The sequence below is a fragment of the Rattus rattus genome, chromosome X (genome assembly GCF_011064425.1).
Source record: "Rattus rattus isolate New Zealand chromosome X, Rrattus_CSIRO_v1, whole genome shotgun sequence".
Taxonomy (NCBI): domain Eukaryota; kingdom Metazoa; phylum Chordata; class Mammalia; order Rodentia; family Muridae; genus Rattus; species Rattus rattus.
This window is the reverse complement of record NC_046172.1, coordinates 77,063,538-77,077,135: the sequence shown is the minus strand read 5'-3', so window position 1 is coordinate 77,077,135 and position 13,598 is coordinate 77,063,538.

Below are 13,598 nucleotides of genomic sequence, written 5' to 3'. Positions count from 1 at the left end.
AGCCCAAATGCTTGAATTACCCTAGATGCCTAGAACAAATGAAACTCAAGACGGATGATCAAAATGTGAATGCTTCACTCCTTCTTTAAAAGGGGAACAAGAATACCCTTGGCAGGGAATAGAGAGGCAAAGATTAAAACAGAGACTGAAGGAACACCCATTCAGAGCCTGCCCCACATGTGGCCCATACATATACAGCTACCCAATTAGAAAGATGGAGGAAGCAAAAAGTGCAGGCCACGACAGGAAATGGATGTAGATCTCTCTGAGAGACACAGCCAGAATACAGCAAACACAGGCCGAATGCCAGCAGCAAACCACTGAACTGAGAAGAAGGACCCCCGTTGAAGGAATCAGAGAAAGAACTGGAAGAGCTTGAAGGGCTCGAGGTCCCCATATGTACAACAATGCCAAGCAACCAGAGCTTCAGGGACTAAGCCACTACCAAAGACTATACATGGACTGACCCTGGACTCTGACCTCATAGGTAGCAATATGAATATCCTAGTAAGAGCACCAGTGGAAGAAGCCCTGGGTCCTGCTATGACTGAACCCCAGTGAACTATATTGTTGGGGGGAGGTGGCAATAGGGAGGATGGGGAGGGGGGAAACAGTCATAAAAAGAAAGGGAGGGAGGGATTGGGGGATGTTTGCCTGGAATCCGTTAGGAATAACACTCGAAATGTATATAAAAATACTCAAGTTAATAAAAAAAATAGATGCATGTAATAAAAATGTGATTCCTGGAAAAAAAATTCATAAGGACAATTGTTCTAATGTTCTCTTTCTTTCTTGTGTCTTTGTGTGTTCTAGGTATAATCATAATTGTGACTTCATAGAATGAGTTATGCAGTGTACTTTCTGTTTCTATTTTGTGAAATAGATTGGACTGAATTGATATGAAGTCTTCTATGAAAGTGTGATAAAATTTGCACAGTACCCATCTGGTTCTGGGCTTTTTGGTTGGGAGACTTTTAATAATTACTTCTATTTCTTTATGAGTTATGGGACTGTTTAGGTGGTTTATCTGATCCTGGTTTAATTTTGGTACCCGTTATCCCTAGTACATTGTTCATTTCATTCATTTTCCAATTTTGTTGAATCTACGATTTGTAGTAGCATCTGATTTTTTTTTAATTTCCTGAGATTCTGTTGTTATGTCTCCCATTTCATTTCTGATTTTGTTAATTTGGATACACACTCTGTGACCTCTGGTTAATCAGGCTAAGGGTTTATCTTTCCTATTTATTTTCTCAAAGAATCAGCTACTGGTTATTTCAATTCTTTGTATAGTTTGCTTTATTTCTAATTGGTTGATTATAGGCCTGTGTTTGATTATCTCCTGCTGTCTACTCCTTTTGGGTCTATTTCCTTCCTTTTTTTCTAGAGCTTCTAGGTGTCTTGTCAAGATGCTAGTGTATGCTCTCTTGAGTTTCCTTTTGGAGGCACTCAGAGCTCTGAGTTTTCCTCTTACCACTCCTTTAATTGCTTCCCATAAGTTTGGATATATTGTGCTTTCATTTTCATTAAATTGTCAAAGGTTTTTAATTTCTTTGTATAGTTTTTCTTTGACCAAGTTATCATTGAATAGAGCATGGTTCAGTTTCCACATGTGGGCTTTCTGTCATTTTTGCTGTTACTGAAGACCACTCTTAGTCTTTGGTGATCTGATGTGATGCATGGGATCATTTCAACCATTTTGTATCTGTTGAGGCCTGTTTTGTGGACCGATTATATGGTCAGTTTTGGAGAAGGTATCATGAGGTGCTAAGAAGAAGATATTTACTTTTTGTTTTAGGATGAAATGTTCTATAAATATCTGTTAAATCCATTTGATTTACAACTTCGGTTAGGTTCCTTATGTCTCTGTTTAATTTCTCTTTGTATGATCTGCCTGTCAATGAGAATGGGGTGTTCAAAACTCCCACTATTATTGTGTGAGATGCAATGTGTGCTTTGAGCTTCAGTAAGGTTTCATTTATGAATTCAGGTGCCCTTGCATTTGGAGCATAGATATTCAGGATTGGAGTTCATTTTGGTGGATTTTTCCTTTGATGTATAGGAAGTGTCCTTCCTTATCTTTTTTGATAACTTTTGGTTGAAAGTCAATTTTACTTGATATTAGAATGGTTACTCTAGCTTGTTTCTTGGGACCATTTCCTTGAATATTGCTTTCCAGCCTTTTACTATGAGGCAATGTCTGTCATTGTCTCTGAGATGTATTTCCGGTATGCAGCAAAATGCTGGGCTCTCTTTCCGTATACATCTGTTAGTCTGTCTTTTATTGGGGAATTGAGTCCATTGAGGTTGAGAAATATTAAGGTATAGTGATTGTTTATTCCTCTTATTTTTGCTGTTCGAGGTGGAATTATGTTAGTGTGTCTCTCTTATTTTGGTTTCATTGCAAGGATATTACTTTTTTGCTTTTTCTAGGGTGTAGTTTTCCTTCTTTTGTTGGAGTTTTCCAGCTACTATCCTTTGTAGAGCTGGATTTATAGAAAGATATTGTATAAATTTGGTTTCGTCATGGAATATCTTGGTTTCTCCATCTATGTTAATTGAGAGTTTTGCTGGATATAGTAGCCTTGGCTGGCATTGGTGTTCTTTTAGGGTCTGTATGACATCTGCACAGTAACTTCTTTCTTTCATAGTCTCTGGTGAGAAGTCTGGTGTAATTCAGATAGGTCTGTCTTTATATGTGACTTAACCTTTTCCCCTTACTGCTTTTAATATTCTTTCTTTTTTTAGTGCATTTAGTGTTTATACTGTTATGTAATGGCAGGAATTTCTTTTCTGGGCCAATCAATGTGTAGTTTTGTAGGCTTCTTCGATGTTTATTGGCATCTCTTTCTTTAGGTTAGGGAAATTTTCTTCTATAATTTTGTTGAATGTATTTACTGGGCCTTTAAGTTGGGAGTCTTCAATCTCTTCTATACCTATTATCCTTAGGTTTGAACTTCTCATTGTGTCCTGGTTTCCTGGATGTTTTGCATTAGGAGCTTTTTGTGTTTTATCATTTCTTTGATGGTTGCGTCAATGTTTTCTGTGGTATCTTCTGTTCCTGATATTTTCTATTCTATCTGTTGTATTCTATTTGCGATGCTAGCTTCTATGACTCCTGATCTCCTAGGTTTTCTATCTGCAGGTTTGTCTCCCTTTGTGATTTCTTTATTGCTTCTCTTTCCATTTTTAAATCATGGATGATTTCATTCAATTCCTTCACCTGTTCTGTTTTGTTTTCCTTTAATTCTTTAAGGAATTTATGTGTTTCCATAGTGCAGATTCACCACATTTTCTATATCCACTCCTCTGTGGAAGGACATCTGTGTTCTTTCTAGTTTCTGGCTATTATAAATAATACTGTCATGAATTTAGTGGACTATATGTCTTGTTATATGTTGGAGCAACTTTTGGTTATATGCCCAATAGTGGCATAGTTGGGTCCTCAGGTAGTTCAATGTCCAATTTTCTGAGGAACCTACAGACTGATTTCTAGAGTGGTTGTACCAGCTTGCAATTCTACCAACAATAGAGGAGTGCTCCTTTTTCTCATCATCCTCACCAGCATCCTCCAGGCAGGTCTTCTGGAGCATCAGTGTTGGTCTTATCTCTGCTCTCAGGTGTCAGAGCTCCTTGCAGCGGGCTTTCAGGCGTGGGTTCAGGCAGAGACTAGAAGGATCCTCTTCCTGACTGTTCCTAGGTTCCTATGTCCAGAGGGCTGTAGGCGAGGAAGTTCCTCTTATGCCAGGAATTTGAGCAGAGGTAGTGGTCTCCCCTGAGCTTTCAGGGTTGTTAGCACTTCTGATTTTCCAGCTCTCTCTCACATGGGATTTGGGTACAGAGGGCTGTGGGACCAGGTCAGCCAGAAACAGAAATCAGGTAAGACCTGTCCCAGACTGCTCTTGGGTTTGTGTGTCCTGAAGGCTCCAGGAGGGTCCTTCGGAACAAAAGTGGTGATCTTACCTCTGCTGCCACGTGTGTCAGTGCTACTGTCAATTAGCTTTCAACTCTGGGTGCAGGCAGAAACTGGACAGATCCTCTCCCTGACTGCTCCTAGGCTCCTGTGTCCAGTGGGCTTTAGGCTGGTTCCTCTTGGGCCAGGAATATGAGCAGAAGTAGTGGTCTCCCCTGAGCTCTCAGGATTGTCTGCACTTATGAGAGTCCAGCTCTCTCCCCCATGGGATTTGGGTACAGAGAGTTGTGGGACCTGGTCAGCTCCTGGCACAGGCAGAAATCCTTGGGTTCTTCCTCTATTTTTACTATTCTCAGTTTTTGTCTTTTTATACAGTTCCCGATTTCCTTGATGTTCTTTGACAGACTTATTTTAGATTTGCTATTTTCTTTGGCTAATGTATCCTTCCTTTCTATCATATCTTCAATGAGTGAGAATTGATCTACTCTTGCATTCTTTTGTTGAAGATTGCCTCTTTAGTTGTTTGAATATCTTTTTTTTTTTTATTTCCAGAATTCCTCTGTTTGTGTTTTCCTTATTGCTTCTATTTCTATTTTCAGGTCATGAATGGATTTATTTGTTTCTTCTAACTTTTTATTTTTTTCCCTTGGCTTTTAAAAAAGTAATTTATTTACTTGCCTCCATTTTGGGGGGGGCACATGTGTATGGGTTTTCCTGAATTTCCTTATGGGGGTTATTCTAAGAGGACAGTCTAGCCACTACCTGGTTGACTTCATGACTGGTAGTGGTGCTTGTCTGGGATTTTCTAAAATGCCCCATTCAAATAGCTGAGCATTTGGGGGAAATTTCTTCCCCCACCAGTCATTAAGTTGGGAGCACTCTGTGTCTGTTTTGCTGTTGTCAATCTGGAAGTCAAGAGGAACAGAGTGGATACAAATTCTGTCATCTAGCCTGGGACTTAAAATGATGCTCCTAAATGCCCCATCTGCAAAAACAAACAGACAAACAAACAAAAACTTGTTAGTTCTCATCTAATATCTTAATCAGCTGTGGGTTTGTGGACTTTTTGTACACAGGAAGGAAGACTGTCTGAAACAGCCTTTCCTTTTAGATTTTGCTTTCCTGGATATGTCTTTCAATGTCTGTGTGTATTTTATGTGCTTGTAAATTATTTGTTCTCCTCTCTTATCTTAAAAGACACCACAGGCAGCCAGCCAGCTCCACTTTGCTAAACCTAGTCTGGTTATACTTTAAAACCTTCAAATGCCTAGCAAACAAAAATTCTAAGCTTAACCGAATGGCTGATAAAACTAACCATCTTTTGCAAAAACTTATGGCCAGCAGATCTATCAACTCTTGCTTTTTCTTTTTTTATTTGTTTTTCCTTTTTTTTTAACCCTTGCACTATAAAAGATTAAAACTTCATTTTCTGGTTGTTCAGCTCTTAGTATAATCTCCTTTAAAAAAGTATGCAAAGTAAAAACCAAAACCAAAACCAAAACCAAAACCACCACCACCACCACCACCACCACAGTCACCACCACTACGATCACCACCACCACCAATAACCACAAACACCCAAAACTTAATAAACTTGTGCTGGCCTTTAAGTCCTCCCTGACTCCTAACTAAATCAGGCTAGCAGCAAACCAGTTTGGTTTGTGAAAGCTGCTTTTACAAAGGCCAGTAGTTTCTCAGCTTCTCTAATAAAAAAGCCAATAGCTATAAAACTTAAATTCAACAGGTAGTAAAATGTTCCTTCCTTAAAATTATACTAAAATTTTTTAACTATATTTTTATATCATATATATATCTCCATCCAATGCAGGTCTATTTTTTGACTGCTCTTAAATAAATATATGAACACACACTTTACATCTTAATTATAAAAATATATAATTTATAATATGGAATTAATAGTTTATAATATCAATAACAAAAAATGAATTTAAATCTAATTAACTCAATTTTTAATCTATTCTGAGCAACAACACATGGCATAAACCAACTCCCAAATCCAGGTCTCTAAAACTACATTTTAAATTAATATTTTATATAGTTGAAATCTTAAAATTAAATACTTCTTAAAATTAAAAATATATTTAATAAAATATAAACCTGCACCTTCATATATTAATGTACAAAAACTTTTCCTACTGGATGCAAAACTTTATAACATAAAATAATACATTTCATATTAATTTTAAAAACACTAACTTATTTAAACCATTTTAAAAAATGAAAATAAATTTTATTTTCTAGAATTGTAATTAAACTATTAAAACTTAAATTTACATTCCAAAAACAATAATTAAACTAATAAAATATTGTAAAACACTTTCAAAATTATAATTAAATATATAAAAGTATAAAATAATTAAAGTTTTAGTAAATAATTAAAATATATTTATTAATATAATAAAATATTAAATGATACTAATAAAATTATAAACCAACAATTTAATATAAAAATGTTCAGACAACCCTGATGATGGCTATAAATCTAATGATGAAGATAATAAGTCTAATAACAATAAATTTTAAAATATTATTACAATAAACTACAATTCTTTTTTTTTATATATTTATTAACTTGTGTATTTCTTATTTACATTTCGATTGTTATTCCCCTTCCAAGTTTCTGGGTCAACATGTCCCTAACCCCTCCCCCTCCCCTTCTATATGGGTACTCCCCTCCCCACCCTCCCCCCATTACCGCCCTCCCCTCAACAATCACGTTCACTGAGGGTTCAGTCTTGGCAGGACCAAGGGCTTCCCCTTCCACTGGTGCTCTTACTAGGCTATTCATTCAAGCTACAATTCTTAATAAAAATAATTATCCAACAAGCTACAAGCTACTTTAAAACAATCATCATAAATGTAATAAAAATATAATATACTTTCAATTAAATATATACTCCTGAATTGTTTTTATCTACTGCAGCTTTTGCTTTTCCTTTTTATTACAGCATACCAGTTTCTAACACCAGCACGTATTCCCTATAAACATATCAGTCAAACAGGCCAATTAAACAGGCAACACACAGCTATCACACTCTGAGAAATCAAAAGAGAAAAGAAAAAAAAAAAAGAGAAATTAGAACACCTACCCAACAAATAATTACTCAGAAACCAGCATCTTACACCTGTCTTAATCAAGAGAGAATGAAAGAAGATGAGAGAGACAGAGAGAGAGAGAGAGAGAGAGAGAGAGAGAGAGACAGAGACAGAGACAGAGACAAAGATACAGAGAGAGAAAGACAGAAAGAGAGATGCAAGATGCCTGCATAAAAACACAATCAATAGCTGCCAAGACAATATGTCTGCATTAGAATCCCGGTGTAGGACTATAGCAGGCCATGATGACTCCAACACATCTGAAGAACAAGAAAAAGGTGGTAAAATGAACTATATGGAGATGGTAGAGGTCATTAAAGAAGAAATGATTTGTAAAGATTTGAGACTTCCTAAAGCAACATACTCCAGACTGTACAACAGCAAACAGACCAGTTCTTTTGCAGAATTTTCTCCATACGGGAGTCTTACCATTTGGAAATAAAGATGCAAGTGTAAGCTTTGCATGATTAATTTAAAGCTTATCGTGTTAGGTATTAAAAGATGATTTAAAAATTACTCAATTACTAAATTAGCAAGTGAAAAGATAATGCCCATTATCAGGAGTTTAATGAAACTTAATACTTGAAAATAATACTTAATTTAGATGAATATAGATATTTTTAAATATAAAAATAGATAGTACTGACAAAGTTCTGTAAATTTATAACCTGCTCTGTACCCAAATCCCTTGGGGGAAAGAGCTGGACTCTCAGAAGTGTGAACATTCCTGAGAGCTCAGGGGAGGCCTCCACTTTAGCTCACATTTCTGGCCCAAGAAGAACCTGCCTAGTGCCCTCTGGGCACAGAAAGCTAGATGCAGTAAAGGACAGGACCCTTCCAGTTTCTGCCACTGCCCAGAGCTGAAAGCCAGGAAACAGGAGTGTTGACACACCTGAGAGCAGAGGTAAGAATAACTCTTCTGCTCCGAAGTACCCACAGAAACCTAATTCCACCTCTAAAAAAAAAAAAAATACAAAAAAACAAAAACAAAAACAAAAAAAAACAAAACAACAAAAAAAACCAACAACAACAACAACAACAAAACATAACAAGGAACAACAAAAATATCTCTCAACATCAATGGCCATAATTCTCCAATAAAAAACATGGTCTAAGAGACTGGATATGGAAAGAGGACCCAGCATTTTGCTACATAGAGGAAATACACTTCAGTACAAAGACAGATACTACCTCAGATTAAAAGGCTGGAAAACAATTATCCAACCAAACAGTCCCAAGAAACAAGCTGGAGTAACCAATATAGTATCAAATATATCAAATAAAATTGACTTTCACCCAAAAGTTAGCAAAAAAGATAAGGAAGGACACTTCATATTCATCAAAGGAAAAATCCACCAAGATGATCTCTCAATCCTAAATATCTATGCCCCAAATACAAGGGCACCTACATACATAAAAGAAACCTTACTAAAGCTCAAAGCACACATTGAACCTCACACAATAATAGTGGGAGATTTCAATATACCACACTCATTAATGGACAGATCATGGAAACAGAAACTAAACAGAGACATAGAGAACCAAATAGAAGTTATGAACCAAAAGGATTTAACAGATATTTATAGAACATTTCATCCTAAAAAAAATATATACCTTCTTATCAGCACCTCACGATACCTTCTCCAAAATTAACCATATAATCAGTCACAAAACAGGCCTCAACAGATACAAGATGGTTGAAATAATCCCATGCATCCTATCAGATCACCATGGACTAAGGCTGGTCTTTATTAACAAGAAAAACAACAACAAGCCCACATAGACATGGAAGTTTAACAACAATCTACTCAATGATAACTTGGTCAAGAAAGAAATATACGAAGACATTAAAGGCATTTTAGAATTTAATGACAAAGAAGGAACAACATACTCAAATTTATGGTACACAACGAAACCAGTGCTAAGAGGATAATGCATAGTTCTGATTGACTTGAAAAAGAGACGGGAGAGAACATACACTAGCAGAATGACAACACACCTAAAAGCTGTAGAACAAAAAGAAGCAAGAACACCTAAGAGGAGTAGACTGCAGGAAATAATCAAACTCTGTTCTGAAATCAACCAAGTAGAAACAAAAAGAACTATACAAAAATAAACAAAACCAGGAGCTGATTCTTTGAGAAAACCCCAAGATAGATAAACCCTTAAGCAGACTCACCAGAGGGCATAAGAGACAGTATCCAAATTAATAAAATCAGAAATGAAAAGCGAGACAACAACAGCATCTGAGGAATTTCAAGAAAAGTAATCAGATGCTACTACAAAACCCTATAATTTACAAAACTGAAAAATGGACGAAATGGACAATTTTCTAGACAGATACAAGGTACTAAAATTAAATCAGGATTACATAAACCATCTAAACAGTCCCATAATTCCTAAAGAAATCGAAGCAATTATTAAAAGTCTCCCAACCAAAAAAAGCCTAGGACCAGATGTGTTTATTGCAGAATTCTCTCAGACCTTCAAGAACATTTAATACCAATACTGTCCAAACTATTCAACAAAATAGAAATAGAAAGAACACTATATAATTCATTCTATGAAGCCACAATTACGCTTATACCCAAGCCCACAGAGACCCAACAAGAAAAGAGAACTGCAGACTAATTCCCCTCATGCATATCTATGTAAAAACAGTCCATAAAATTCTCACAAACCAAATCCCAGAACATATCAAAATGATCACCTGTCATGATCAAGTAGGCTTCATCTCAGGGATGCAGGGATGGTTCAATATAGGAAAATCCATCAATGTAATCCACTATGTAAACAAACTCAAAGAAAAAGAACCACATGATCATTTCATCAGATGCTGAGAAAGCATTTGACAATATTCAACACCCCTTCATGTTAAACATCTTGGAAAGATCAGGAATTCAAAGCTGATACGTAAACATAGCAAAAGCAATATACAGCATACCAGTAGCTAACATCAAGCTACATGGAGAGAAATTTGAAGCTATCCCAATAAAATCAGTGACTAGAGAAGGATGCCCACTCTCTCCACACTTATTCAGTCAGGTACTTGAAGTCCTAGCCAGAGCAATCAGACAACAAAAGGAGGTGAAAGGTTTACAAATTTGAAAGGAGGAAGTCAAAATATCACTATTTGGAGATAATATGATAGTATACTCAAGTGATGCCAAAAGTTCCACAAGAGAACTACTAAGCTTGAAAAACAACTTCAGCAAAGTGGCTGGGTATAAAATTAACTCAAACAAATCAGTAGCCTTCCTCTTCTCAAAGGATAAAAAGGATAAACAGGCTTAGAAAGAAATTAAGGAAATGACACCCTTTACAATAGTCACAAATAATATAAAATATCTTGTTGTGACTCTAACAAAGCAAGTGAAAGATCTGTATGACAAGAACTTCAAGTCTCTGAAGAAAAAAAAATCAAAAGAGATCTCAGAATTAGGAAAGATCTTCCATGCTCATGGAATGGCAGGATTAATATAGTAAAAAGGGCTGCCTTGCTGAAAGCAATCTACAGTTTCAATGCAATCCCATCAAAATTCCAACTCAACTTTTCATACAGTTAGAAAGAGCAATTTGTAAATTCATTTAGAACAAAAAAAATCCCAGAATAGTGAAAACTATGCTCAATAATAAAAGAACTTCTTGTGGATTCACTATCCCTGACCTCAAGCAGTATTACAGAGGAACAGTGATAAAATCTGTATGGTATTGGTACAGAGACAGGCAGGTAGGTCACTGGAATAGAATTGAAGTCCCAGAAATAAACTCACACACCTATGGTCACTGATTTTGACAAAGGAGCTAATACCATACAGTGGGGAAAAGATAGTATTTTCAACAAATTCAACTGGAGGTCAGCATGTAGAAAAATGCAAATTGACTCATTTTTTTCACCCTGTATAAAGCTTAAGTCCAAGTGGATCCAAGCCCACCTCATAAAACCAGAGATACTCAAATAGAAGAAAAATCGGGGAAGAGCCTTGAACACATGCACACTGGGGAAAATTTCCTGAGTAGAACACCCATGGCTTATGTTCTAAGATCGAGAATTGACAAATGGAACCTCATAAAATTGAAAATCTTCTGTAAAGGAAAGGACACTATCATTAGGACAAAACAGCAATCATCAGATTTGGAAAAGATCTTTACAAATCCTAAATCTGATAGAGGGCTAATACCCAATATATACAAAGAAACCAAGATGTTAGCCTGCAGAGAGTCAAATAATCCTATTAAAAAATAGGATGCAGAGTTAAAAAAAATAATTCTCAGCTGAGGAATATTGAATGGCTGAGAAGTACCCAAAGGAATGTTCAACATCCTTAGTCATCAGGGAAATTCAAATGAAAACATCCCTGAAATTTCACCTTGCACCAATCAGAATGCCTAAGATCAAAAATTCAGGTCACAGCAGATGCTGGTGAGGATGTGAAGAAAGATGTACCCTCCTACATAGTTGGTGGAATTTTAAACTGCTACAACCACTCTGGAAATCAATCTGTAGTTTCCTCAGAAAATTGGCTATAGTACTACTCTAACATATAACAAGTATACATGATCCGCCATGTTTATAGCAGCCTTATTTATAATAGCTAAAAGCTGGAAAGAACCCAGATGCCCTTCAACAGAGGAATGGTTACAGAAAATGTGGTACATCTACACAATGGAGTACTATTCAGCTATCAAAAACAATGACTTCATGAAATTCATAGGGAAGTGGATGGCATTAAAAAATGTCATCTTGAGTGATATAAACCAATCACAAAATTACACACATGGTATGTACTCAATGATAGAATAAGTATCTCAAAAAATCAAAGTAAATAAAATATTTGAAGTATAAAATTAAACGGAGTTCTAATTAGCATTGATACATGCTCCACACCATAGAACTCATGCCTTATATCCATAAGTGCCCAAATTCTATGTCTGGCTTGCCATAGGGCCAAGTTAAGATACTACCCTTTAATACTACTTTAATACTATACTTTAAATTATTTATATCCATGGAGTAGTACATCTTTCAATCCTCCTCAGCATAAGCCTTCTTTTTATAGTAGTTGATATTTAATATAGAAACCCATAACTTTTTAACTTACACAGAATAAAACTGGAATGTTCAGCTGTATAAGGTAAACCTATATCATAGCCTTCTCCATATGGATCAGATATCATTTCTGAAAATAGACTAGGAATGAGACTGAGGCAGAAGATTTCTGAAGAAAAACAGTATTTGATGAGTAACACTGTCACTGCCCATATGAACTGCATAGTAGCAGTGACTGTATATAATATCAACCGTATTGAAATTTCAGAATTCCATAACTAACTGAGACACCACTGGATATTGATGACTGCTAAGAAAGTAAGAGTCAGCTTTCTTAGAAATGCAGTCTTAAAGAGGCCACTGATGATGCTCTAATAGCTGGTACTATATCCACTCACAAAGATGAAGCAATAGAAGGGCCCAGTAATCCCTGGATAAAGGTATGTTAGGAGAAAAAAGGTGGTAAAGAAAATAAGGTATTAATCAAAGGGAATGGAAATATGTGGATTTGGTCAAAACTCAGAGCAAGAATATATGAAATACTCAAAAAGTAAAAAGAAATGCCAATATTTGTTGTATAGTTCTTTTTCAATTTCCTCAGTTATTACATGTATAACTTCACATTTTCTTATAAGTTTTACAGTTTCTTAGAAGTTTTAATACACTGTTTATGGAACTGTTTCATGATTTTTATAATTTTCATATTGCAATTTTAAATTTTTTCTATTTTTCTCTCATTGAACATATTTTTTTCATACAATATATTCTGATTATGGTTTCTCCTTTTCAAACTTCCAGAGATTCTCCTTATATCCATATGCAAAGGACCTGAAACTTTAAAAAAAGAAAAAAAATAGAATAATGAAGGAGTTTGAGACAAAGCATCTCCAAAGATTCCACTGAGTTCATTTTGTGTTGGCCATTTACTGCTGAGCATGCAGCCTAGAGAAGATAAAATTTTTATTTGTTAATGATTATCAGTTGAGGGTAGATTTTAGGTTAGTGATAAGGTTTTTTTTTTATCTTTCCAGGGTTTATATCTATATCCAAATCAGGCATAGACCCATGTAGGCCCTGTGCATGATACAACAGTCTCTATGTATTCAAGTTCATGCATTCATTGTTCCAATTTTGTTTAGAAGGCCTTGTTTCTTCCATATACTGTGATATGTTGTATTTCACATATAGTTCTCAGGTGTCTTTGAAGATCTAGAAAATATTTTATCATACTGTCTATGCATATACACACATATATGCATCTCTATTATAATATATGCATATATATATATTATAGTAAAATAACTCTCAATAGTAAAAATATCATTCTGTTGATTAGTTCCTGAAATATTCAGTGTTTTGGTTTTTATTTGTTTTTTAATTTGTCCCATGTGTACAAACACTAAAAACATCACCCACACACCCACACACACACACACACACACACACACACACAGAGAGAGAGAGAGAGAGAGAGAGAGAGAGAGAGAGAGAGAGACAGAGAGAGAGAGAGAGAGAGAG